Source organism: Equus przewalskii, chromosome 18, assembly GCF_037783145.1.
Source record: "Equus przewalskii isolate Varuska chromosome 18, EquPr2, whole genome shotgun sequence".
Classification (NCBI taxonomy): Eukaryota; Metazoa; Chordata; class Mammalia; order Perissodactyla; family Equidae; genus Equus; species Equus przewalskii.
Genome location: NC_091848.1, coordinates 51,076,124 through 51,103,968, shown reverse-complemented (window position 1 = coordinate 51,103,968; position 27,845 = coordinate 51,076,124). Strand labels below are relative to the sequence as shown.

Genomic DNA, 27,845 nt, shown 5'->3' with positions numbered 1-27,845 from the left:
TGCTCCTTGAGACTCAAAGTTAAATAGACTTGGAAGGGAAGACAGGGTGGTCTCGCCCAAGGCTCAGGAGCTGAAACTGCCAAGGAGGCCCCTGAAATATGCTTGAGGAAAGGGCAAGTGGAGGGCGGTATCCCAGCCTACACTTGTTGAGTGGTCTCTACAGCGTGTGACTAAGGCTAGCCATGATGACATAGTGACTCATAGAAGGTTTTGTTGTGGTGAACAATGGCAGAATGTCTGCATGCCACTAAGAGACCTAGAAGTTCAAAGTCCAAGTTCGGAGCCCCAGTGTGAGGCTGACAGGCATCCAGACCAGCAAGGGCATCACACAGAGTAAATAGGCATCTGTTGGACTTTGGGCAGTCTTCACAGTGACACCAGGCGCCAGCCAGAAGTGATGAAAATCCTGAGTGGATCAGTCATTCCAGACCTCTTCATCCCAACCCATTCTCTGCACTGAGTAAGTTTACCCCTGGTACTCTTGAAAACTTGGCCAGCAGAAAGGAGAGGGAAGTTGGCTAGTTGGGTAGAGAAGGCTTCAAAAGGGTTAGATTCACTCTCAATAACAATAGGTTCTCTGGATATACTTGTGTCAAACTGGTTCCAAACCTACATAGATCATACAGCAGCCTCTTTTCACCTGGGTACATACACCTCGGAGCCAGCATTTCTAAGAGTCATTGTAAAATCCTTATAACATCAGTGCTCATATTCCACCAGGTAGAGGTCTTTGGTTTCTAGGATTTTAGTTGTACCTCAGTGACAAGTCTTTAATTCACTTTAAAAATGTTAATAATCTTTATATTATTAGCAAAATCTCCTTCTTATAAATTTCCAAGTGTCTAACCTTTTTCATAAGAAAAATAAGCCTTTTATTTTCTCAAGAGAGAGGGAAAAATTGACTTTGCCATAATACATGGCATGACTCATGGAAAGGGCTTGAATAATTTGTAGACATGTTGTTATTGAGTCATCATGGATGATACAAGACCACTTGAATGCTGATGAAGTGAAACTCCTTACAATCTGTAAGAAATACAAATACTACTTTTATATTTCAAAAAGCTCAGTTTCAGTTTTATCCTCGAGGAGACGCTGGGGCTAGATAGCAACAATTCTCATTCATAGATAAGACAGCTTCTTCCCTAAGAAGCCAAGCATGGTCTTCATCAAAGAGAAAGAATCAGAGCTATAACATGGGGTTTAATACAAGTGTTATCTCTCCTTGTCCGGTAGATTCCTTTTCTTTATAACCACAAGTAATATATTATATTAAAAATCAAACTGGCCCAAATGTGACTAAAATACTTAAAGATCCTGTGATCCTAAAGGTTCTAAGCAACACGACTGATGGGGTTTGATGGGTACATTGGAATGCTGGTGATTTACTATATAATTTAAGTACCCATCTGTGCAGCTGGGCAAAGACATAGCTGATGAAAATATTAGCTGGCCAGCTGTTTTCTCTGCTCAACAGAGGTCATGAGGATTGCTTCTCTGGCTGCCATCACCACTCCAACAACCTCATCTTTGTCAGAAGGACTCTTCATTTCCATACTCTCCCGAAAAAGCAAGGGCAGCAGCACTGGTCCTTAATCCCGAAGAAGATCTCCGCTATTTTCTAGGCTAGTTGCAGCTTAATGAGCCTTGATATTGGCTAAAGGAGTCATTCCCTCAAGCTCTATGTCACTTTTTCTCACTTCCCAGGTAGCCAGCGTGGGACTTGGAGGGGCTATGGTCTGGCCTAGTCTCCTGGGTTGAATTTCTGGCTCTTTACATTTGCCTTTCAACTCTTAAAAGAAGAAATTAATTATGCAAAAACAGGCTATGCAACATTATCTTCCAGGCACCTTCCAGGCACTGCCTAGCTGATTTGTCCATTCTCCACGGCTCTGGGACCATTGACAAGTTAGGTGACTGCAAGAGGTGAAACAGCCAACGTAGAGATAATTTCCAATGGGTCCTGCTTTGTTTTAACATGATTTGCTTGAGTCATCTGGGCCTTAGCCGCCCTTCTTATTATCCTTTCCATTGAGATAGTTACTCACTAAGTGACAAGTGTTATAGTAGGTATTCAGTAAACAGGACGAACAAAAGAAAAGGTAAAGAAGATAGCCAGTTGTTGTTGACTGGTAGGTAGGACCAGAAGAAAGGATTTGCAAATATATACAGGGTTTATTTACTATGGTATAGACCCAGTGTGTATTCAAACTTCTTACCACATTTATTGCCTTTAACATTGAGGACCTATGATCAGGCAGGCATTGAATTCATAGCTATTGACCCTTCCATATGCCTTTCAGAGCCGTAAGTAGCAACTTTGACCCAAGTGCAAAGAAAACAACAGGACCCTCAAATCAGTAGTGTGGGGAAGAAAAGAGCTGGGGGGAGGTGTCCTGATGGCACTAATGGGCTTCCCAGTCTTGATCTTTGGTCTCCTATTCCATCATCTCAGCCAAGGAGGCTGGCCTAGGGCCCAAGGCTAATTTGCCACCTTGACTAGAGATTCAGGGGAAACAAATAGGAAGTGGCTTAAAAATTTGCACAACCTTTAAAAAGTATGATTTAAAAACATAGGGGCCCTTTCAATGCCAGTGCCTAGGGAAAAGGCCTGGTTATCCCACTCTTGTTCTGGGTTCTGACTTTTTCTTATGCTAAGGACAGATAACATGAGATCTACCTTTTTAACACATTTTTAAGTGTACAATACAGTACTGTTAACCATAGGCACAACATTGTACAGCAGCTCTCTAGAACTTATTCACCTTGCATGACTGAAACTTTATACCCATCGATCAGCAACTCTCCATTTCCCCCTCCCCTTCACCCCTAGCAACCACCATTCTACTCTCTGTTTCCATGCGTTTGACCATTTGAGATACCTCATAGAAGTGGAATCACAAAGTATCTGTCCTTCCGTGACTGGCTTATTTCACTTAGCGTAATGTCTAGGCTCACCCATGTTGTCACACATGGTAGGTAGAGTCTGACTTTTTACTATAAAACTGTGAATACCTTAAGGACAGCCCATACATGCTATGCATATTGTAAGCATATGCATAAAGGGCTTCCTCAACATTGAATTAATTCCCAGTAACCATAGGAATTGTTAATGATAAAGGTTCCTCTTTGTACCTCATTCAGAACAGACATGTACTCCTGTTATGGGTAGACTTTAATAAAGCCAAGCAACAGAAGTCAGCTGGGTTTTATTTGGAGCATTTTACTCTCAGTTTCTCTGAGTCTCTGTTAACTGCTTATTTGTGGGGGAATGATACAGTTCTAGAGGCTTCTCTCTAAATTTCTCCCTGGCCTGTCACAATAATAATGAGTAATATTTGAATGGTGCTTTACAATTTGCAAAGGATTTTAACATTCATTTTCTCATCCCACCTTCAGACATAAAGTAGCTAACATCCCCTTTCACAGATGACGAGACAAAGGCTCAGAAAAGGAGTGATTTATGCAAGGCCACCCTACAAATCCCAGCCTCTTTCAACTATATCCTGAAGCCTTTTATGTTCTTTCATTTTAACTTCAGGTATGCCTATTCCTTGAAAAGTAAACTCTTATGTGGGAAATTATGTCAAAAATTTTACAAGTAATATCAATATAATTAATTAAAATTAAGTTTGTAACTGCTTATCCTTTCTTGCCTACAGAGTCTTATGCACAGAATCATCATTCAAAGCAAAATTATTAGCACGATCATAAAACAAACATGGAACCCTAAGTAGATATCTCTCTCCTTGTTTGTTTTCAATGTGCTAAAATTTACATACAGTCTTGACATATAAGATGTGTCAACAATGTAGCAAGATAGCTTTGTGGGCTGAATTGTGTCCCCTCAGAATGTGATTACTTTTGGAGATAGGATCTTTAAAGAGGTAATTAAGTTAAAGTGAGGTCATTAGAGTGAGTCCTAATCCTATATGACTGGTGTCCTTATACGAGGAGGAAATTTGGACACTGACACACACACAGAGGGAAGACCTTGTGAAGACACAGGGAGAAGATGGCCATCTACAAGCCAAAGAGAGAGGCCTCAGAAGAAACCAACCCTGCAAACACCTTGATCTCAGACTTCCAGCCTCCAGAACTGTGGGAAAACAAATCCCTGCTGTTTAAGCCACCCAGTCTATGATACTTTGTTATGGCCCTAGCAAACTAATACAATAGCTAAGATTTAGTTGCTTGTACAGCTTAACAATATAACTGACTTTTAGTATAACACACAGGTATTGAAATGCCATTGCCCTCAATTTTTAGAAATATGTAAATATATATGTCAGTCATATGTATATGTTTATCATGTTTTAAATAGAGGCATTACTCATCAGGCAATGATAACCAATGCATAAATAATCACATGCAAGTTAAAGTGACACACACAGGGGCCAACCTCATGGTCAAGTGGTTAAGTTTGCACGCTCCACTTTGGTGGCCCAGGGTTTCACCCATTCAGATCCTGGGTGCAGACCTAGCACTGCTCATCAAGCCATGCTGAGATGGCATCCTATATAGCTTGACTAGAAGGACCTACAGCTGGAATATACAACTATGTACTGGGGGGATTTGGGGAGAAGGAAAAAAGAGGAAGATTGGCAACAGATGTTAGCTCAGGGCTAATCTTTAAAAAAAAAAAGACACACAATGATAATGTTATACACTGGACAGGCATTCAGATTTCTAGGAGATCAATTCTAAATGATATGCAAGAGAAGTTTTCACTAAAGTGGTTGAATTATGCTGAGTATTAAGAATAGATAAGGTTTTCACGTAAGTAGCTAAGAAACAGGTTAAGGAAGAGGCAATGAAAGTGAAAAATCATGGAGGACACCAAACAGGCCACTTTGGCTGGAGCAGAAGCAGTGAGGAAACTAAGTCAGTTTAGTTTCTGGGAAGAAAGAACTGAAAAAGCGTGAGAGAGAATCCCATGGTGAGGAGACGGTGTGAGGATGAACTCAGCATATCCACTAGCCTCAACACAGAAGCCAGTCTATGACCCTGTCTATAAGAACAATCCTCTGGTGACCATCCCGTCACCATCCTGGGGCTGCCGTTCCACTTTTTGAATCCTTTTCCAGAAATACCCAGGGAAACAGATGCTTTGATCTATGGCACTGGCTCCAAGAATCAAGTCAGGGCTTTCTTCATTGTCCCCATCCTGGATGTAGTCAACAGTACCTATAGGGCAGTGTTCTCAATGTTGTCTGCACATTATAATCGCCCATACAACTTTTAAAAAATTCTGATGCCAAGGCTATAGTCTAGACCAATTAGCTCACCAGTGGTGGGAGGCAGGCATCAATATTGTTCTAAAGTTCCCCAGGTGATTCCAACGTGCAGCCAAGTTGAAGACCCACTACTGTAGGCAGTAGGGCCTGGGTATCTGTGCTTTTAGTAGGCTTCCCAAACAATTCCTCCTTGCCAACCCATGAAAAGCACTTGATCCTCAGCCCTGAGGCATCTATCTTCCATTCCCCAGTTAGCTTTCTCTAATCCCCTAAGAAAAAGCAAACACATCACCTCTTTTTCATTCTCTCTTTCCTACCAAGAATCTCATCCTCATTTAGCTAAACTTAATAATTTGGCAAGATAAAAATGGGGTGTGATACATAGAACATATGACATAGAGAAGGGGTTCCACATTCATCTTGATATCAAGGCTCTTTAGTAGCTGTACTATGAAGCAGTGAGTTTAGGAAATAGAGTATTGAAAACTAAGAAAGATATGGACCAGATTCTGGAGGGACCAGTTTTTCAGCCACAAAGACAAATGGCCTTGAAAAAAATAATTCAGCAGGAGATTGACAAGATCAATACTAGATTTTAAGGAAATTATAAAGAAGAGAGCAATGAAAGAGCAAAATAGGAAAGACAATGTAAAGGAGGAACAATTGAACTTGACTGATAGATTATGTCAGAAAGTTGCGAACTGAAGATTTGATTCTGAGTTGTAAGCCTGGGTAATAGAAAGAAATTATAGAAATGGGGAAATGAAGAGAAGGGGCTGAATTTTCTTGGGGGGGAAGTGGAGAAGGGAAGAGGACTGAGTTGGGTTTTAGACTTGTCTGAGATAGTGTGACATTTAGAAAGTAAGGCCAGTCTAGAGGCAGAGATTTGGACACTTCTGCAAAGAAATCTCAGTAGCAGCCAAAAGAGAATATTGGGAAAGATGAGATGAGAACTAAAGACAGAAATGGGAAAATGCTATTGTGGAGATAAGGAAGCCTAAAAGGAAGCATCTATTGGAAATGCAGGAGGAGAACCTGGATAGGGCCATGGAAGAAGAGAAAGAAGGAGGAGGTGATCTGTTATGTTAAATGGCCAAGGAGAAGGAGGCTTGAGATAACAGGTATGGTAACTGCTCATTTCATGGCAGTGCCCAAGAGCCATCATTGGCTTCCCATTGCCTAAGGATAATATTAGACAAGAAAAGGTCTTTATAAATTGGCTCTAATATACTTTTGTGGTGCCTCATCTCCAAACCCATACTGAACTATATACTATTCTCTATGAAAATATGATCTTTTAGGCTTCTTTATGTTTATACATGCTACTTTCTTTGCCTGGCAAAATTCTACTGATTGCTCAAGATCCAGCTCAGACATAATGCCAGTTCCTCTGTGAATCATTATATACCCCTAGTCCCTAGGCAAATACTATATAGTCAATACTTCCTCAATGCTACCACTTCAGTTTGTACATACCTGAATGTTAGTACTCACCACATGCATCATCATTATTTTTTTACTCATCTGTTTCAGTTATCTGTTGCCATGCAACCATCCACTCCAAAACGTAGTGGTTTAAACAATAACTAATTTATTATCTCTGTAAATTCTGTGGGTTGACTGTGCAATTCTTCCACTCTATGTGATGTCAGCTGGGGCTACAGTCAACTGCAGGGCCCAACTAAGCTGGAACTTCCAAGATGGTTCACTCATATGTCTGGTGCCCTTGCTGAAATAGCTGGAAGACTGGGCTCATGCTGGGATGCTGGGAAAACTGGGCTTCTTTCTCTCCAAGAGGTCTCTCCACATGGTCTTTCCACCAAAGTAGCCTAACTTCTTGCACAGCAGTTCAGGGCTCCCAAAAAAGAGCATTCCAAAAGGAAGGAATCGAAAGCCACAGGTCCTCTTAAATGCTAATCCCACACTGTCACCTCCACTGCTGTTAACACAAGTCACAGGCCAGGGACTACTCAAAGGCAGGAAGAGCAGAAGGCATGGTTCCTGGTTCCATAGGGGCCATCTTTGGGGCTAGCTCCCTTATTGCTCTGCGATTTGCCTAAGGGACAAAGAGTGTGTCTTTCTCATCTTTGTGGCCTGAGTACCTACCACGGAACTTAACACACAGGGGACATTCATTAAATGATGGTTGAGTGAGAGAGCAGAGGTGGAACTGGAGGACTGAGGCACAGGCCCAGTGAAGAACAGTCAGGGCCAGTAGAAAAGTCGGGGGTGGGAGTGAAGTGCCTCATAGCTAAACTCTGATGCTGTGTCAAAATGAGGCCACACATGCTGTCATCAGTTTTGTATCTGAGTTAAAGTGTTAACCTGTTAAGTGTAAACCTTTAAATTTGCATAATCCTCTTTAGCATTTCTGTATTTTTTTATACGGAAGTGGCCTGAGTCTCTCCTGACATTTGGGAGTCCCTGGGAATAACCACTGTTAAGTGCATGTGTTAGGTAGTAACTTTTAAATTGTGTTGCTAAGAGATGCCCTAAGAGTTCAGTGGAACTCCCTCAGGGACCACTTTAGAAGGGATGGGAGAGAAGGGTCTGAGCATAGCGCCCTGTGGGCCCACAACCCCATCCTTACTCCAACCAGGGAAGCTTTTACTGGTTTCATTTGTTGGCACAAATAAGGCTTTATTTGGAAAAATAAATAAAGGCAGTATTTTGATTTTTTTCCCTAGTAAATAAATCGTGAAACTTAAATGCTAAGAAAAACAGAGGAAACGAATAACAAGATTAACCATAAAGACGTAGCTGAAGCCGGACAGCCCAAGCTGGCAGCAGGCCAGATCAGCATGGTCCTGTTGGCAAAGCAAGCGTAAGAGGAGATTAAGGTGCCCAGGGAGTCTGGAGAGGCGGTGCAGGGGAGAGAGAGTGACATACTTCGAGTATGGAGTCCAGATTTTAGTCCATCTTCGTCACTGATGGGCCCTATAGCTTGGGTAGGACTTAACCTCTTTGGGCCTCGGTTCCCTCATTTGCAAATAAGGTCATTGGTCTAAATGACTTCCAAAGTCTGGGCTTCCTGCCTCTGTGACTCCAGGGAGCTACGGAAGCACTGTAGTGTGGGTGACTGACAATGATTTCCAGGCTACACATATTACTCAGTATCACCCACGAAAGCTCATTATTTGCAGGGTATGGAGCCCAGAAGGGAGAGGTGAAAGGCTTAGGATCTTGATATTGGAGTATAGAGTACTTAGCTCCAATAATATCTGTTAAATTAACTAGACAAGGAGAGCATTGGACTCAGGCGGCTCTAAGCCGTGGAGGCCTCTGTAAGCAAACTAAAAATCTGAGCCAGTAAGCGCCTCAAGGTTACGAAATTGAAACCTAAGGACAACCAATCAAAAACAGCCAACTAGGCTTTAAACTACAGCCGATCAATAATTTCCTGACTTTGCTTCCACCTTTTCTCTATACCACTCTCTCCTGGAGCTCCTGTCTGTGGAGCACTCCTAACCACTTCCGGGGTGGTGCTGCCTGATTTGAGTTGATTTTTGCTCAAATAAACACTTAAAGTTTTCAACATGCCTCAGTTTATCTTTTAACATAACTAATAGTGTCTGAGCATTAAGTACAGATATCGTACTAAGGATTTTACTGGCAAACAGCATTTCATTCTCACCACGTCTCTCTTAGGAAGGTGCAATTGTTATCCCCATTTTAAAGATGAGGAAATTGAAGTTTAAGAGATTGTCATTTGCTTAGAGCCACACAACTAACAAAGGATAGAGCAGGGATTCAAATCTAGGCATTTAAGTGCATATCTTTATTTTTCCTTATTCATACAAAGTCTGTCTGTATTACACAGAAAGCTCGAAAGAACTGGAATTGATATCAGTTTAACTCAGTTTGTCTAACCATAGCACACGCCTTCAGGCAGACAGGCACCTTTTATAATGATGATGCCAGGAGTACTGACAACGTTAGTGCTGGTTAAAGAGAATTTATCTTTGAAATGCAAGTTAACAAACCGAAGCGCATATTTCAGTATCAGTTCTACCACACTGTTCTTACATAATTCTACTGGAAGCTCTACTCTTAAAAAGAAGCTGAAAGAATGGAAGCATTTTCAGAGAAGCTCAAAAACTGAATTCTGTTCTATCGATTAAGTAGATGTGTAGGTGGCAGAAATACACAAAATAGTTCCCATTTTCTTGTCTTGATGGCAACTTGTAAAATAGGTAAGTATCAAAAAATATAATAACATATTTGTGAAACATTTAACAGACTACAGAGCACCTTCCTGCGTAGATATTATCTCAGTTAATTCTCATAACTCCACGAACATTATCATCCCCATTTTACAGATCTCAAAACTGAGGTTTATATAAGATAAATTTTTGGCCCAGGGTGGCATAACTAGCAACTGAACCAAATTTTCATCTTCAGACTCCGAGTCCGGTGTACTTTCGATTACACTACAATCTACTTTATTAAAATGCACATTTTATATCACAGTAAAACGTAGTAGGTATTACTTGCTACTCAAGTCTACTCCACTGGTGAGTTTCGCCCCCTGGAGGAGGAAATTATATTCTTTCCAATGATTTGGTTGCCAGAGGTAACAACTTGTAGTTACAATATTAATATTGTGATAGATATTGATTGAAATCTGTAGCTAACACTTTAAAAGAGGCACATAAGAATAAACCCAAACATAGGATTTTTTTTCAATGTAGGACTGTGAGCACAGTTAGATTGGGCCACTTATTGATATTTTGATGTTTTGGGATTGTGAAGTTGCTCATTATAAATCACCCCAAGAGCATCCATAGTTTATGGTTAAGCTGCTGGTAGTTTTGGTATTTAACGAGCTTAACTTTCTGGATCTCAGGGAGAAAGCCTATATGCAGCATGTTCTTTAAACCCATAGAGATCTGGGATTTCCTCTAGTTCAATTGCTAACTACCTGTGTGACCTTGGGGAAATGCATTATCCTCTGATTCCAAGTTTCCTCAACTGTAAATGGGGTAATCATTCCTATACCATTGAATTGGCTTGAACATTAAACGTGGAAGTGTAAACAAAGGACATAGCAAAGGATGTGACACTCAAAAAACAGTAGTTCTCTTCCTTGAGAGACTTGAAAGTTTTGGTATATTGGGCCTCACACGTCAAAAAACAAAAAGAAATAAAATAAAAACCCCTTCACCTCTACTTACACTTGACACCAAAGAGACAGCTATTTAGTACATCAGCGGTACCCCGTTCACAGCCAGGAGTTTGGTAGGTGCTCAATAAATGAAACGAAATTACCCCCTCTCCCTGGGTCTCAAGTGTCTCATTAGGAGACTGCCATAGCCAGAACCTCCTTGGCCAGTCTGCAGCCGACATAGGAAAGGATGTTGTCTTTGCAGCACCCCACCCTCCCTCTCTGGGCCCTGCTTTTTTGTCATGGTTCATTCCAGCCAAGCTAAAATTTCCCCAAACATGACTGGAGCGATGGGCCGAATCTAACAAGATTAAGTTTAATAGGGATAAATGTAAAGACTTATACTTCAGTCCAAAAAGAAGCCTGTACAAATACTAGATGGAAAATATGGGGATTAGCAGCAACACGTGTGAAAAAGACTTAGGGGTTTTAGTTGATATTAAGCTCAATTAGTCAACGGTGTGCTTTTGCTAACAGTAAAGTTGACGTGAACTGGGCCTGCATTAACTCCCGCCCAGGCCCAGTGGTTACCCTACTGCGCTGGTTCTTTAGCCTTAGCAGAATCACCCACCCACCAGAAAGCTCATTAATATCCAGATTACTGCCCCACCCTGCAGAGTTTCCATTCCTTCCATCTAGGGTGGGGCTTGATAATTTGCATTTCTAACACGTTCCCAGATTGGTGGTGAAGTTGCTGGCCCCGGATCCTTCTTTGGGAACCACTGCTTTCCCTATTCCACCCGGTCAGGTGACATGGGGACCAGTCCTAGTACCAAGGGTAGTGAAGAGACTGCAAACATAGGAGGGACAAGGAAAGGAAGGGAATGGAGAGTTGTTAGGTGCTGTAGTAATATCAGTAAATTCATAATAATAGGTAGCATTTATTGCGGGTTTATTGTAGGCTAGAGGTTCTACCAAACTTGTAACAGAATTAAAAATTGTAATAATAACAATAGTAGTTATCATAATAACTGCCACCCAAATAGCACTTCCTGTGTGCCAAGTTTTGCTCCACACGCTTTACGACAATTCTACAAGGTACATGTTACTATGCTCGCTATCAGGTGAGGAAACTGCAGGCCTGAGAGGAAGCCCACCAAGGCCACGTTCACACAGCTCACAGGAAACCTGGCTGGGACGTGGATCTAGATGTGCCGACAGCCAAACTCCTGTGGTACAATGAGGACTCCTGCAGGCGGGATTGAACTAAAGACTACGTTCTGCCTAAAGAAGAGAAGAACAGAGAGAGGAGGATAACGTATTCAATGGTGAATGAATAAACAGAATATGGTGTATCTGTACAATAGAATACTACTCAGCAATAAAAATGAACTGAACTACTGAAAACAACATGAATGAATCGCAAGATAATTATGGTGAATAATGAAGCCTGACAAAAAATGATTAGAAAATGCTAACTAAGCGATCATGGCAGAAAGCAGGTTAGTGGTTGCCTGGGATGGTGGGAAGGGGAGCTTGAGAAGACGTAGGAGGGAAAGATTACAAATGGGCACAAGAAAACCTTTGGGAGTGATTGATCAGTTCCCTATCTTGATAGTGGTGTGCTTTCAAGGGCACCTAATCATGTTAGAATTTATCAAACTGTACACTTTAAATATGCACAGTTTCTTGTACGTCAATTATAGTGCAATAAAGTTATTAAAAAAATTGGGGTTTAAACATATTAAGTAAAATACACAAATCCTGTGAAATAGACCAGTATTATTACTCTGTGAATAACTGATTGAAAATTGTGTGCAGTATAGGTTCACACCTATGGAATAAGTAATTTGGATAAACCTACCCTTTTAGCATGGATCTATACATGTAATGTGTAACCAATGTGTCTTACCAATTTCCAAGTAGAAATATCAATTAAACAATAATTTAGGCTCTATGAAAATCTACCTCAATGGAAAAATCCATAACTAAATTCTAGTTCATCAAAAAACAACTGGGCCTTAAGAGGTCATGGATTATAAAAACTAAAATAACACGTACATATAATTACAGTTGTAATAGTAGCAGTAGAAGTAACACTATTTTCTTATTAAATTTCTCATTTTAAAAAAAATTCCAAAAAACTTAAGCATTTTCCTTCTGAATTAAGAGGATAGATGGGCTTATTCTCATTTAATAGATGTTAAAATTTAAGTTGCCAAAAAAAGACCTTTTTCATATCTTATTTTTTAACTGCTTCTGATAACAAGGATCACAATATGTTTGTAAGTTTGCTTTGCTCAGTGTCATAACTTGGTTTAAAATTCAGTTGAAAGCCCTGGTTTGTCATAGGAGCTCACCAATAAGCATAATAGCCAGTGCTTTTTAAAGATGTTAATTAGAAAAATTACAATAAAATTAATTCACATAGCACTTGTGTTTTTAGGACTTGGGAGAAACATGATGACAGTGAGCAAAGAATTCTAATCAAATTTGGAGACACTCCTATAGAATTATTCTTGGAATTGTTCAGGATTACCAATACATGCTGTTCTCAAATTATGTGTGGCTTAGTAGATACATGAAACCCACCCGGCTCAGAAACGCAAAACTGAATATACAGCAGAGGTGGGTGACATACCTACCATGTCTTTATTCTACTTTTAAGAGAAAATGTAAATTGTTCAATTCCCTCATTCTGTTCCCAGGGAGAATAAAGTAATTAATGCAAGTCAAAGATAAACTCAAGGATACAACTGAGCCTCAAGACAAGGAGAAGCACGGAGTTTGAGGCAGGAGGAGCAAAGAAGACCAAACTCTCTAACTCATGAAGATCTCATCCCTCTATTGCCTAAGGGGTGAGATGGGGACAAAGGGAAAGGCCTAGAGGAGACTGTTTAGACCCTCTTGGTTGGTGGTCCTGAAGTAAAAGGGGTGCAAGGATTCAGCTCCAGCAAGGGAGATCAAGGGGATTTGCGGGAAAGGCCACAGTGAAATAATAACATGGATATATATGCCATTTCTCCCTCATTCCCAAGCAGGGTGGGGGTAGGTAATTGCCTAAAACCCCAAAAAGATTCCAAGATTGGGGTCTTGGCTTTTAACAACTGATAATCACGTGGGAAGGAATGAGAGAATATCCTTCTAGGATTAATTATTGAAATTCTATTAAGAGCCAGTCCTACCCAAAAAATCTCTGAAGTTTCCTGCTGTGGTGTACCTAGGTATTCTGGTATATTAAGAAATTACGGAATCATGTTTCCATAGCCCTTCTCTAGGCTCAATCGTCCTTTAGATATCTAATGTGTATCCAGGGACACTTCACTGGCCACGAACCACTGAGAATGAAGCCTTGTCGTGGAGAAGGAGCTCAATCAAAGGGTGGTAACCAGGACCAGCCTCCTGGGTGTGGGACCAGTGCATTCGCACAGGCCCTCCTCCCACAACGTGGCTGAAAGCTCTGCTGTTGCTGTCTTGAAATTCTTCATCAGTTTTGAACAAGGGACTCTGCATTTTCATTTTGCATCAGGCGTCAGATTATGTAGCCAGGCCTGAGTGTAACAATGCAATATCTAGATTACAGATCCCTCCCTGTTGGCAAATCTCTTCTGCACCCTACCCCCGGTTACAATATTTTCCTAAAGAGATCGTCATTCAGAGCAACTGCTACTCCCTGACGAACTATGCGTTGTTCCTTAATCACAACTTTAAAATCTTGCAGAGTTCAAAATTATTTAATCCAAAATTTATTTTACATTAAGAAAACAATGCCAGAACTGTAATCCTGTGAGTATAGTTTCATGCAGAATGTTTTTCTTTATATACATCTGCATCCGATCCGCATTCCTTTTCACAGAGTAACTGCTTCTCAACCACAATGACATCCACAAGCCTTCTGCACAGATCCACATGCACAATCTATTCAAAAGTATTTGACTTTTATCTCCATATGTAAAATCATATAGATTTGTGGATCACCCAGGGAAGGGAAGTGAGTACTGCCTGACCAAGCCCTGATTTGTCCCTTCTCAGCTGCCAGTGCCACTGGCAGAGGAACCTCTAACGCCATCTTCTGAGGGACAAGGCCGTAGTGAAATTCTGACCTACCAGGACTTGCTGATGATTCAAGTAAAGCTGAAATCCCAAACACTGAAAAGAGTGACTTTATAAGAAATATATGACTGGGTCCAAGCCATACAATACTGACTTTTCTCCCTATCTTTTGCATTATTTTATTTCCTTTAACTAAGCTAACTTTTCAAGGGTTATGTCTACAGCAGCCTGGGGAACACACACAGCTGTGTCTGTTATGGTGAATTCGATTTTCTGGCTGCAGGAAAAGTTATAAGATCTGTAGACTGCCTCTTTGGAATGAAGAGAGAGCTAAATGTGAATAAATACTGCATTAGAGGCTATGGCAAAAAAGCTAAAGGAAGAAGACTACAAAATTAGAGTATTTGGACACTTCATCCGTATCACACTTTCTACGAGACCCTGATTCAATCATTGCTCAAGTAATTTCAAAAGTACAGGAAAACCCCATCAATTTGGATGCTTTCAACTTAAACTTTATACTAGCAATATGATAGAACTTTGCTCTTACCTTCCTATAGTAGGCATAAAAATGAATAGTATAAAGATGATTATTGAAAAATAAACTATGTTCAAAAATAAGCCATTTTAAGGCACCCTTAGGTGCTTTATAACTCGTGGCTTTATTTTTAAATATTTTTGGAGTTGCACACATACTGCATGCAAGACATCAGGCTAGGCAGGAGCTGGTACTATAAAGAAGCATAAATCTAGGGCCTGTCTTCAGTGAACTTAGAGGCTGGGGGGTGAAACAGTACAGGTATAAGGAAATACGGTTCTCAATACCGGGTAACTTGAAAAGTGTGGAATGAAGGCAACAGATAATTTGTTCTGCTCGTTAGGGGAGAGCTTCTACTGCATGAAGTGGTCATTGCTCTTACAGAGTTACTGTAAGTCCTTGAAAAATATAACTTTTTCCTTCTTTTAAGTTGTATAATGCAGATTTTCCTCTTTATTGAAACCCTTTCACTCCACCCTTAGTTGTTGAACACCTATGTCAAGGAAGAGATCGTGATCGGTGTTGAAAGGAACATATGGAGGAAGATGCTGTTCCTGACCTCAAGCATTCCGACAGATCCCCAAATGAATGTTTCCCAAGGTAAATGAGGCTACAAAATAGGAAGAGCCTAAGCAGCCTGTTCTGAGCACAGAGACAGTGTACTGTGTTGAGTTCCATCGAAAGTGACATGAGACAAGAGTATATATGTGAGTGGTCTATCTGAGGGGTCACAGAAAGCACAGGAGGGGATCAGGGAAGTGGGGCAAGGAAGCAAGGTAGCCCACAATAAAAGGGGCGTTCCTGAGCAGACTCCTGCTGTGAGTGACTGAGGCTCCATCCTGAGCGCCTGCGGGGCAGCTCTGGGAGACGGAACAGAAAATGCCTCCGTTACCCTCACTGAGGGGCAAGGACAGCTGGACTTTGTCCTCCAGCTTGCTTCATTCATTGATTGAGAGCCACTCCTTGGGAATGAAAAATCCTGGCTCCTGTGGCCTGCCTTGTTCCAGGTACAAGAGGAAAGTGCCCAGGCAGCCGCTCACAGCTGGAAGCCCATTTTGTTGTGGTGTATGGGAATGATGTTCCAGGAGGAAAGGGCAGGGTGCTAATAGTATCTGCTTGACAAGGGGCAAATATGATTCCAGAGATGATTATAAAAGAAGGCTGTCGAAAGAAGTGGTATTTTTTTTTAATTAAAAAAAAATTTTTTTTAAAGATTGGCACCTGAGCTAACATCTGTTGCCAATCTTCCTTTTTTCTTCTTCTTCTTCTTCTTCTTCTTCTTCTCCCGAAAGCCCCCCAGTAAATAGTTTTATATTCTAGTTACAGGTCCTTCCGATTGTGCCATGTGGGTCGCTGCCTCAGCATGGCCTGATGAGCCGTGCCATGTCCACACCCAGGATTCGAACCAGCAAAACGCTGGGCCATCAAAGTGGAGTGCACAAACCTAACCACTCGGCCATGGGGCCGCCCCAAAGTGGTGGTATTTTAGTAAGGCCATACAAGATGGAGGTGGCGATAGAGGAACAGCATGCCAGCAGCAGTGACTATAAGACTAAAGGCACAGAGATGGAGAGGGGTGTGTAGTGGTCACTAAAGACAACCCGGGGTTCACAAGGAAGGAGGGATGGAGGGCAATATGGCTAAAAAGACAAACAGTAATCAGAATGGGAAGGCCTCTTTAAATGTCCTATCCAGCAACTTTAAACTCTCCCCTGTAGGTGTCAAGGAGACTGAATACATGTGATTAGTGGAGTGACATGATTCAATTTTTATTTTAGCAAGCTTGCTCCGGAAATCTTGTCATAGTCTTCAGGATGGTGTGGAGGAGGTGGACTGAGGGCTCTTGTTAGAGTCAAGGTGGGACACAATCAGTGATGGTACAAGGGGATTGACAGTAAGAATACAGAGGGGTAGGGGCAGAAGACACCTTGAGAGAAGAGGCCAGGGCTGGGTACCAGAGAGGAGGATAGAGGGGGAGCAGACAAGTGTCCCACAAATGAAGCCTGGTGACTCTGGGATTGATGTCTTTAACTGAGGTAATAAATTATAGCAGGAAGAGTAGGTTTTATGGTTGGAATTTGGATCTGTTGAATTCAAGGTGGGTTATTAATCTGGAAAGGTTCAGCAGGCAGCTAGAAAGATGTGTCCAGAGCCTCAGTGGAGAGCTGGAGCCAGAGATATACATTTAGGATTCACTGAAATGAACTTCCAAGGAAGAGGATAAAGTGAGACAACTTCAGGTTGGTCTCTCTCAAATATTCAGAATTAGTGATGTTTTCCGGTAAATATAATTTGGAATAATCATTTCAGGATACTCACTAATTAGGATATAGAATTTCCCTTTCCAATTTTTGTTTTAAATATGAGAGTGAAAGGCTTGTGGAGCTATAAAATATAAAGTTTTTTTCTCTTACTGAATATAATTTATTTCTATAGGAATAATATAGGAATTATAAGTGTAAATTGAGGATAAACTACAAATGCATTGTTCAGATCTTTGGGTAATGGATGAAAATACCCGAACCACTATATCCTGACAGCACTGATTGACTGATTCCAGAAATACTCCGACTGTGTTCCAGGAGAGGAGATACTAATTTTAAAGTATAAAATAAAGCAGTCACCCGATTCACTTTTGCCAACTCCTCTAATGTTCTAAATTGGCCACTTACTTCCCTTTCCAAAGGCTGTGTACCTGGTGATCTGCACCTTGAAAGGTCCTGCAGAATATTTCTTGAGCAACTTTAGGCCACCTCTGCTGTTTTCCTCGCTAAAGCTCGAGACAATTAGTGATGAAAACATGTGTTGAAGTTTGTGGAGGTCCAATAAATAACACTACTGTTTTCCTCACTTGGGTTTTGGATCAAAAGACATCAGGCCAATGGAGAACAACATATTGGCTTTATCATCATCATCCTCATCATCATCACCACCACCACCACCATCATAACCATCGTCATTGATAAAGGCCAGGTTAGAAGATGTGGCTTTAGATATGGAACAATGCTGGGCATCCTAGTACTGAACCCCTGAATTACACAGATTTACTCACCAAGTCATGTGCAAAAGTGGACAACCACAGGCCTCCCACGTGGGAACCTACCTTGTAAAACAAACTTCAGGCATGAAAAAGCCAACCAGAAATGATGCTCCCAGCAATTTATTCTCAAAGATAAAAGAGAGGGAATGAGGTAGCACCTCGCATGCCCAGTTCTTTATCTTACACTTACCAAGAAGTTAAATCATTTATTCTTCAGTCACTGATGTACTTGGCTGTCGCATATCCTGAAAACAGGAAGCCATCTGAAAGAGATTCCTCTCTTCTTTGTCATCTCCCTCCCTTCTCTACCACCCACAAACCCTGAGTCCAAGGACTTAAGAAGAGTTGGAAAATAGAATCTAGAGTTAGGAAAATCCTCTGAGATCACTTAGCCTGACCTATAATGTAGGGAGGTGAAGTGATTTGCTCAAGGTCACATAGTTAATTAGCAGAAGATCTTAGGCCAGTATTCCTTAAGTTTAAAGAAAGGATCTGGAAAAACACTTGATTCCATAATTTTGTGCATCACTCAGAGGTGCCTTTGAGTAGACACATCAGGCAGATGGTGATGACTTTTTCAAAGAATCTCTAACCCAGAGAGGAAGCTTAATGAAGCAGCGGACTTGCACATGGCCCTCATTTATCCTGATCTGAGCAATATTTCTGAGGCCACTGGCTGCGTTCCTTCTTCTACTCTTGAAAGACTCAGTCTTTTCTACCCCGGAAATGGCAAAAGACTTATTCTGTCTATTCGTTTCTGTGGAATCACCTCCCAACTAGCACAGAGCCTGACAGATAGTAGGCACTCAATAAATGGGAAATGATGAAGGAATGAATGAATAAGGTTTTCCTGTCATGTGAATGAAGTACAAGATGAAAAATCAGTGCCGTTCCAGTTAAGGCAACAAAAAACTCAACAGAGAAGTGCATCAATTTACTTTCTAAAAATTATCTGAAATGAATCCAAATATTAATAATTATCATTCTAATTGACTTAAGTGGGAGAAGGGAAAGGAAAACTGAGATTAAAGAAACAGCAGGAGAGAGATCTAACTAAGAAAAGTAGTTAGGAAAGCCTCAATATTTATGAGGGACAGTCCTGACAACCCCACAATTCCCCAGACTGACAGGAAACTCTAAGCACTAAACCAGCTTCACTTCTGAGCAAAATGCTTCCCTCCTGAATACCAGCCCCAGAGCATTTGAAGTTTATATTTGTGCCAGGAACTTTGCATTTGCTGTTCCATTTCAACCTTACAACCACTCCAGGAGGTAGGCCTTATAAACTCTGTTACAAACTACCCATGTTACAGACCTTCACAAATGCTAAATTAATAAATACTACATATATGCTGTATACATCTTTCTTTAAGCTTACCTCCTTCTCTCTCCTTGGGCTAAAACTTTTTCTCTTGCTCATTCACACGTCAATCTATTAATTTAAAAAGGATTTATTAAGCAATAGGTGAGATAATTAGTATATATAGAAAATGAACAATTCAGTAATGAAATTAAGAAGACAATTCTATTCAAAATAACATAAGGAAAAAATACTTAGGAATAAATTTAACACAAGAAATGCATGACTTGTACACTGAGAAATTAAAAACTTTGCTAAAGAAGATCTAAATAAATGGAGAGACATTCCATGTTCACAGAAAGAAAGATTTAATATTGTTAAGATGACCTAAGATTCAATGCAATTCTTACCAAAATTCCAAAAGGCTTTTTTTGCAGAAATTGACAAGCAGATCCAGAAATTTATTTGAAAATGCAAAACATCTAGAATAGCCAAAACAATTTTGAAAAAGAACAAGTTGTAGCACTTTCACTTCCCAATTTAAAAACTTACGATAAAGCTATAGTTAACAAGACAGTGTGGTACTGACATAAAGACAGATTTAGATCAAAGGGAAAGAATTGAGAGTCCAGAAATAAATCTTCATATTTATAATCAATTGAGTTTTGACAAAGGTACCAATGCAATTCATTGGGGAAAGGATTCTGTTCAACAAACGGTGTTGGACAACTGAATATACATGCAAAAAATTAACTTAGAGCCTCACCTCACACCATACACAAAAATTAACTCAGAATGGGTCATAGGTTTAAATGTACGAGCTAAAACAACAAAGCTTTGAGAAGAAAATACAGGAGAAAACCTTCAAGATCTTAGGTTAGGCAAAGATTTCTTAGATATGACACAAAGCACAGTACATACAAAGAAAGAAAAAGATAAATCGGACCGCATCAAAATTCAAAACTTTTGGGCTTGAAAGTACATTATTAAGAAAGTGAAAAGACAAGCAACAGACTGGGAGAAAATATTTTCAAAACCATATCAGATTAAGGACTTGTATCCAAGATATATAAAGAACTCTTAAAGCTCAATAATAAGACAAAAAAATCAATCAAAAAATAGGCAAAGCCATGAACAGACAGTTCACCAAAGAAGATATATGAATGGCTGGCTAATAGGCACAAGAAAAGATGCTCTACATCATTCTTCCTTAGGGAAATGAAAATTAAAACCACAATGAGATACCATTTTACACCCACTAGAATGGCTAGAAGACAGACAACAACAAAGGATGTGGAGAAATGGGAACCCTCATTCATTGCTGGTGAGAATGCAAATGTTCCAGCGACTTTGGAAAACAATTTGGCAGTTTCTTAAAAAGCTAAACATAAAATTCCCATACAACCCAACAATTCTACTCCTAGGTATCTACCCAAGAGAAATTAACACATGTCCACACAAAGACTTGCACCAGAATGTTCATACCAATAAACGATGGAAACAACCCAAATGTCCATCAACTGGTGAATGGATACATAAAATGCGGTCCATCTATACGATAGAATGCTATTCACCAATAAAGAAACTATGTGATGGATGAACTTCCAAAACATTATGTCAAGTAAAATAAGCCAGACACAAGAGACCACATATTGTGAGATTCCACTTACACAAAATGTCCCAAAAAGGGCAAAAAGAAAGTCGAACAGTAGTTGCCTGGGGCTGGGGGTACAATTTGAGATTCACTGTAAATGAGCATGAGGGATCTTATAAGGGGGGTGAAAATGTTCTGATAGTTGCACCATTTGGTAAAGTTACTAAAAATCATTGAATTGTATACTGGAAATAGGTGAATCTTATACGTAAAATACACCTCAATGAAGTTGCTGAACAAAAACATAAACTAAATTAAAACATAAATCAGTAAAAGCCAATATATCATTTGGTTCTAGATGGAATACACAGCATATACTCAAGCTCCAATTTTAAAGTCATTACTGAAACATTCCTCTTCTTCATGGTCATACAGATCAGGTATCAAGGCCTTCCTTGTTCTTCCTGTGAACTTTACTGCATGAACTCATTTCTTTATTTTTCCTTCTGAAGCCATCCTACTAATCCAGATTCCTTACTTCTTTACTTTATTTTGTTAGAATTGTAAGTACTTTCCCTAACTCTATTTGCTACCTGTAAATTAAACAGCAGTAATTGCTAGATGAACCCTCCAGTGACACTGGTTTCATCAGGTGGCACTTTCTAGCCCCAGACCTCTGCCTGTTCTCCTTGCAGGCAGTATACTGTGCAAAGGATAGCCTTCCCATTTGAACCCACCTGTTTCCAATTTTATTATTACGGTCCCTTCACTCTATCAGATTGGTTTCCTCAACGTCCCCTGTATTAGTTTCCTGGGGATGCTAACAAATTGTTACAAACTAGTGGCTTACATCAACAGAAATGTGTTCTCTTACAGTTCTGGAGGCCAGAAGTCCAAAATCAAGGTGTCCACAGGGCTGTGTTCCCTCCTAGGAGTCTAGCAGAGGCTCCTTCATCGCTTCTTCCAGCTTCTGCTGTTGCTGGCAAGGCAATCCTTGATGTTCTCTGGTTTAAGCATACACATCATTCCAATCTCTGCCTCCGTCTTTACATGTCCTGCTTCCCTGTGTGTTCTCCCGTTCTCTTCTCTTCTGAGGACACTTGTCATTAGGCCCACCCTAATTCAGGATGATCTCTGATCTGAGTCAAGCTCACAAAGCTGCTACTGATCAGAACACCCCATATCAGTTTCTCCTTTTTCTGAACTCCCATAGCACTCCCTGTTCCCTTCCTTGCTGCATTGTTTATGGTCATGTTTGTAGGTGCTGTTTGCCAACCAGATTTTAATCTCCGGCAAGAGGATCTCAAACTCTACAGCAGTGGTCTCAGCTTGGGTTGCTATTGGAATCATCTGGGGATCTTTAAAAAGACTCTCTTATTTGTGTCCTACCCCTAGAGGTTCTAATTTAACTGGGCTGGGCGGGGGATGTCCCAGGTACAGGTATTTTTTAGAAGCTTCTTTATTTCATTCTAATGTGCAGCCAAGATTGGGAACCCACTGTTTTAGAGTTTGTTCTCAACAGAGGGTGCTAAAATTGGTTCTCAGAGTACGAAGGGGGCACAAAAATCTTAGATATCACAATGGTTTGTCATCCTTGAAAGGGCCAAAGTATGGAAACAGATATATAGTATACATCTATGGTACTAAAATTTCATGGGGGGGCAATTAGGAGAAACATGCCTAGAACGGCTTCTTGGAGGAGCAATAGTGAAAAATATATGGAGTAACACTGCTCTAAAGTGTATCCCAATCACCTGTGGAGCTTGATAAACCGCACGTGCCCAACCTCCCAGAGATTCTGATTCAGGAGCTTGGGCTGTGGGCCAGAATTCCGTCTATTGAACAACTAACATTTATTGCATGCTTACCATAAACCAAGTACTCTCCTGAGCACACCCATGCAGCATCTTCACTTTACAGGTGAAGAAACAGAGGCACAGAGAGCAACTTGCCCAAAGTCACTCAGCTGTAAGGGCCAGAGAAAAGATTTGAACCCCGGCATCAGTGCTCCCCTACTTAACCTCTAATCATACGACCTCAACTACCAGAGCTCGTGCTGGAGGGCAGGAAATATGCCTCATGGTTCTCTTCTATTCCATTCCACAGGAGCAGAATGTTTCACATGTTGAAGGGGCCAAAGAGCACTTGTTGAGTTAATGATCATGACACTAATAGATTCCGTGGCTGACTCGGGTAGTTACCGTGAAACTGGTTAAATGGGCAAGGATGAAGAAGTGTTTGTCCTTAGTCTGAGAGGTTTAGGTAATATCTGTGAAATCTCCAGTATATTATGACTGTTAACACAGGGTTAAACCAACAAAAATCTCAAAATGTTCATTGCTCATTGTTCCAAAAGCCACTTGATGGTTGAGATTCCTTTAGAACAGAGGTTGTTAACTTTTCTTAAGTTCCATGGACTCCTTTGGCAATCATATGTGATGTCACATAACATACATTTAGAAAATTATTCTGAGAAAGGGTGAAGTCTATGTTTCTAAATGTATGTAATGGAGTTATGAGATTACAAAGGCCACCAACTCTATTGAATTATAGTTATCAAAATATGTTTTTAAATGTGTGATAGGGTAATAAGTGTTTCCTTATTAACATTTTTAAAAAGAGCCAGTGACAAGTCTAAAAACAACTGCAATTTGAAGTTGCGATGAGTGTCAATGATAGTTCAAGTTATCCATAACAACTCGAAACGTGATACAGAAATATCTGTGATTTCTATTGGTGACAGCCTCACAGGTACAGCTAATACTAAAGTGATTTGTTGCCAAATGCATAGTAGACAGAAATACTAATTCTCAGTTAAACAATAGTGAAAATAAAGACATAAACGTTTCCCCCTCCATAGTCCCTTGGGTGGACCCATGGACCCCAGATTAAAACACCTGCTGTGGAACTGCCAGAGCCTAGCCCTATCTGCCTCATCCTGCCCAGCTCGGCCCATCTGGACTGATGGAAGCTCGTAGACCAGCTCCATCACTGTCAACCTCTTCCGGCCAGAGAAATTTTTCCAGAAGTTCAGGACATATTTCTTTGATGCCGCAGCAGCCTTGGACACAGCACCCCTTCTAATGACAAGAATGGAGCAGTGTTGTGCGGAAGGATTAGTTGAAAAGCATTTCTGGAAAGCAGCCTTTATCTTTGCTTACCAATCAACTGGGGAATCTAGAAAAAAATGCAGATTCCTGGACACTCCCTCCCCCACCCCACAACATATGCACCTCTCTCCTCTCCCTTCTCTCTCTCTCTTTCTCACACACACACACACACACACACACACACACACGCGCCACACACATGTCCCTCAGAGCTTCTAATTCAGTGGGTTTAGGGTTGGGCCCAGGTATCTGCATTTTTAAAGGGTCAGGCCAGGTGATCAAGCCATTGCTATCAGGTGCATTAGCCTAGAGTCCAGCTTACCAGAGACCTCTTTTGGGAGCAATTTTTGTTTCCAAATGGAAGAGAAGGAAGAAAGCAGGGACCCTTTCAGAGCACTTCCCAACAGCTGCCAGGCCAGCCCTCAGGTGGCTATTGGCCGCCTAACTCTAAGGGTTCATCATCAGGGCAGAGCAGCCTACAGTTCCCATCAGAAGTAAAATCTCGTGGCTAAATTATCCTCTTTTGCGAAAAGGAAATGTTCTTCCTCCTTTTCTCTCCACCTCCCCTGTTTTCCCCCGGGGGATGCTGCAAAGACAGAAAGGAGTAAATACATGATTCGCAGAGAGGCTTGACCTCTTAACAAAGGTGCCGAATAAATCCTGGGTGTTTCCCAAAGCCCCCTACTTTGGAGCACACAGCGTGAGGACTTCTCAGACTCAGAGGCCTGCTGTTCCAGTGTACAGGGTAGCTCCTTTGTCTTATCTGCAATAACTTTATCTGCAATCTGGAAGATAACTTCAGACTGTGTTAAGAGAACAATGATATAAACCTCTCTCTATCATTCGACCCTTGACCTTTTTCTGGAAGAAACACAAGAGGGAGGTCTGTGGCTCGCTGATCTTTTTATATCTTTATCCTCACCAGTCAAGACTTTATTAGAAACTTAACTAAAGCCGCCTAGACTCTATCTGGCACACAGGTGGTGAGATTCTGCATTCAAGACTGAATGAATCTAAACTGACAGGTAAATCGTAGTTTTGTATGTGAACAAAGAAGCAAAAGATTTTCCTAATATATTAAACACATCTTTTACATATAACATTATGCTAAATTATATTTATCAGCAATTACAGTGTGATTTAGTTTTCCCCCTCTTGCTGTAGGGCTATTTATAGCTCCTGGCAGTTAATTTATCAGTTTTAGATTTTTAACAGCTTACTATTTAATAGGTGGTTGTTCAGTGAAATATATAGAATTTATGCAGTTCTCTCCAGTGTTCCATCCACCTCTCACAAGCAACAATAGCACTTATTACTAACTTTTGGTTTCTGCCCGCCCCCCCCCCCCCCCCCCCGCCGATATCTCTCCAGTGCTTACAACAAAGTCTGACATAGACAATATTTGTTGAATCAATTCTGAGCTAGGCACTGTATTTACTACTTTACTATAGTTAATCTCATTTAATCTGATTAATTAAATATTCCTCATTAAATTCTATGAGGCTAATTAGAATTATTATCACATCTCGCTTGATAAACTAAAAAACATGCCTGAAAAACACTGAATGAATTTCCAAAAGAATCACTGGGAAAACTAACACTAAAACTGAAGTTGCTTAGGCCCACGGGTTTCTAATTGTTCAGTCCAGGGGTGAGCCAGCTATGGCCAGAGGCCAAATCTGGCCCACTGCCTGTTTTATTGGAACACAACTCACCCATTTACAACTCAGAAAGCTGATCTGAAATAAAGAATATTACGAACTCCAAATCCTTATTTCCTAAACCTCAACAAAGAATAAACATGTTAAAAATATTTGGCTATCTTGGTATGTTGACAGTATTTTAATAAATAAATTGTATTTATATTTGTCAGATTAACCAGATCTCTAAACATTAAAACATATGGGCGTTCACTAATTTATTTTTCACTCTCTGTCCTGATGTTCAAGGACCATTTAATTGTAAGAAACAGAAGCATACTGGAGAAAGCAGAAGTGAAGACCAGATCCAGGGAGACTCCAGAGTCCAAGGGCAGGAAGAAAGGCCTCGCCTCACAGCTGAAATGGACTCAGAACTAGGAAGACATCAGAGCCCATGGCCGCTTATTTCTCCAACTCTCCCTCTTTCCAAAACCACATCCTCTGTCATCTTAATGCTCTCTGTTTATCAAAAACACATGGCCCACAATGAATGCCCCTCCATGGTGGCCTCAGTTGCTATATGACCGTATATGTCTAGATTTTGTGGCCATTAATACAGTCTCTGGGTCAAACTCTTTGTTCAAGTATCTAATGCACTACTGCTGGGGGAATATGTGATATTGAGATCTGTCTCTTCCATGTTATGGAGGGTCAAATTCTCCAAGAAGGCTGTATGGAGGAGAATAAATGATTGTCATCACTAACATGCCCTATTAAAATGATTCTCAATGTGATGGAGACGGGTGTCTATCCTTCAGATTGCAGTATAACACTGTAAAAAACCACCACTACTCATAGGAGTATATCATGTCCTTTAGTTTTGTTTGTCTGGATAAAAGGGAGAAAATCATGCTCTAGTACGATTTATAATAATATACGATGTTATGGAGAAAAAGCTTTGTTATTTGCAGAAATATTTTATTTGGAACTAATGCAAATATATGATAAATGTTGTTCCTTGAAATATTTAGTTTAGGATATATTGTTAAACAACAACTGGTAATTAAATAGAATTATTGAGATGATAATTTGCGTTACTTTGATGTGCTGTAAATGTCACATTTCTTTTGGCTCCTTAATCTGAGCTACATATTTGCTTGCCTTCTGTGTATTTCTTGTAATATTTATGCTTAGCGACACAGGAGTACCAATAAGTACCACAATATTATAGGCCTATCCAACAGCAGAATGTCTAGCCTATTGGTAGACTTTAATGATATTATCATGTCTCTGTCCCAGTACACCTTGTAGCAATTTTCCAACACATTTCTAGGATTACATTTATAATGCAGTATTAATCCATTTGCAAAATCACATCTGAGGTCGTAACATTGACCTGCAAAATTAACAGTATACTCGTGCTGTTCATCCAGCCGCTAAGTATAACCTCCAATTATTTTATAATTGTTTTGATGAGTGTAGTTTCTTTTGTACATGAAAATAATAATCCTTTCTCAGCTGAACTTACCCTTGGATTGTTTCCCCTTGTGAAAAAAAGTCTCACATTTATAAATCAGTTGATCCAGATTGGTGGTATTTTCCAAGAACAAAGTACAGTGTCTTTCTCTATAAAATTCTAGTTTACTCTATGAGTGAGAATGTGATTTGGAGCTATTGTCATGTGTCTGTGCATCAAGTCACATTTTCTGAGTGTCCATAATATTCAAAGCAGTGTTCTAGAGGTGTAGGTTCCAAAAGAATAAGATAGTCACTGTCCTCAAAGAGCTTCTACTTGTTAGGGAACAGTCACTGAAACATTAAACCTGAGTAATTATGACATGTGTTATAAAAGACAAGAGGGATGAATAAATGCCATGGGAGAACAGAAAAAGACGTTATTAATAATTCTGGGAGTGACACAAGAAAAACTGCATACGACATGACCTTTGAGTTTGGCTTTGAAGGAAGAAAGATAAATTCAGGTGAAAGACAACAACATGAGAAAGTATGGTGAAGTGAGGCAAAATAATTAGGTCAGAAAAAAGACTGCGTCTAGGATGGCTGCAATATTTTAGGGAAAGAGGTGAGAAATAAGGCTGGATAAATAAGATGGGACCATGGTATAAAAAGCCTTGCTTGCCGCTCTAGGGCATTCAAATGGATCATAAAGACAATGGAAAGCCATTGAAAGTTTTGAATTTGGGGATTTACAAAATCATGTTTATGTTT

At 40.3% G+C, this 27,845-nt stretch overlaps 1 long non-coding RNA gene across 8 annotated transcripts; it reads left to right on the top strand.

The window, feature by feature from the left end:
• The first annotated feature begins 230 nt into the window (after positions 1 to 230).
• On the top strand, positions 231 to 26,414 carry LOC139077046 (uncharacterized). 8 transcript variants are annotated; one of them, XR_011529217.1, is made up of 7 exons: positions 240 to 460; positions 3,400 to 3,541; positions 11,466 to 11,669; positions 13,050 to 13,199; positions 15,415 to 15,532; positions 16,253 to 16,508; positions 25,926 to 26,410. It is a non-coding gene; the product is annotated as an uncharacterized lncRNA (long non-coding RNA). The 8 variants fall into 8 exon arrangements; XR_011529211.1 differs by having other exon boundaries at positions 274 to 460; positions 11,466 to 11,843; positions 25,926 to 26,380; XR_011529212.1 differs by lacking the exon at positions 16,253 to 16,508 and having other exon boundaries at positions 267 to 460; positions 11,466 to 11,843; positions 25,926 to 26,380.
• The last annotated feature ends 1,431 nt before the right edge of the window (positions 26,415 to 27,845 follow it).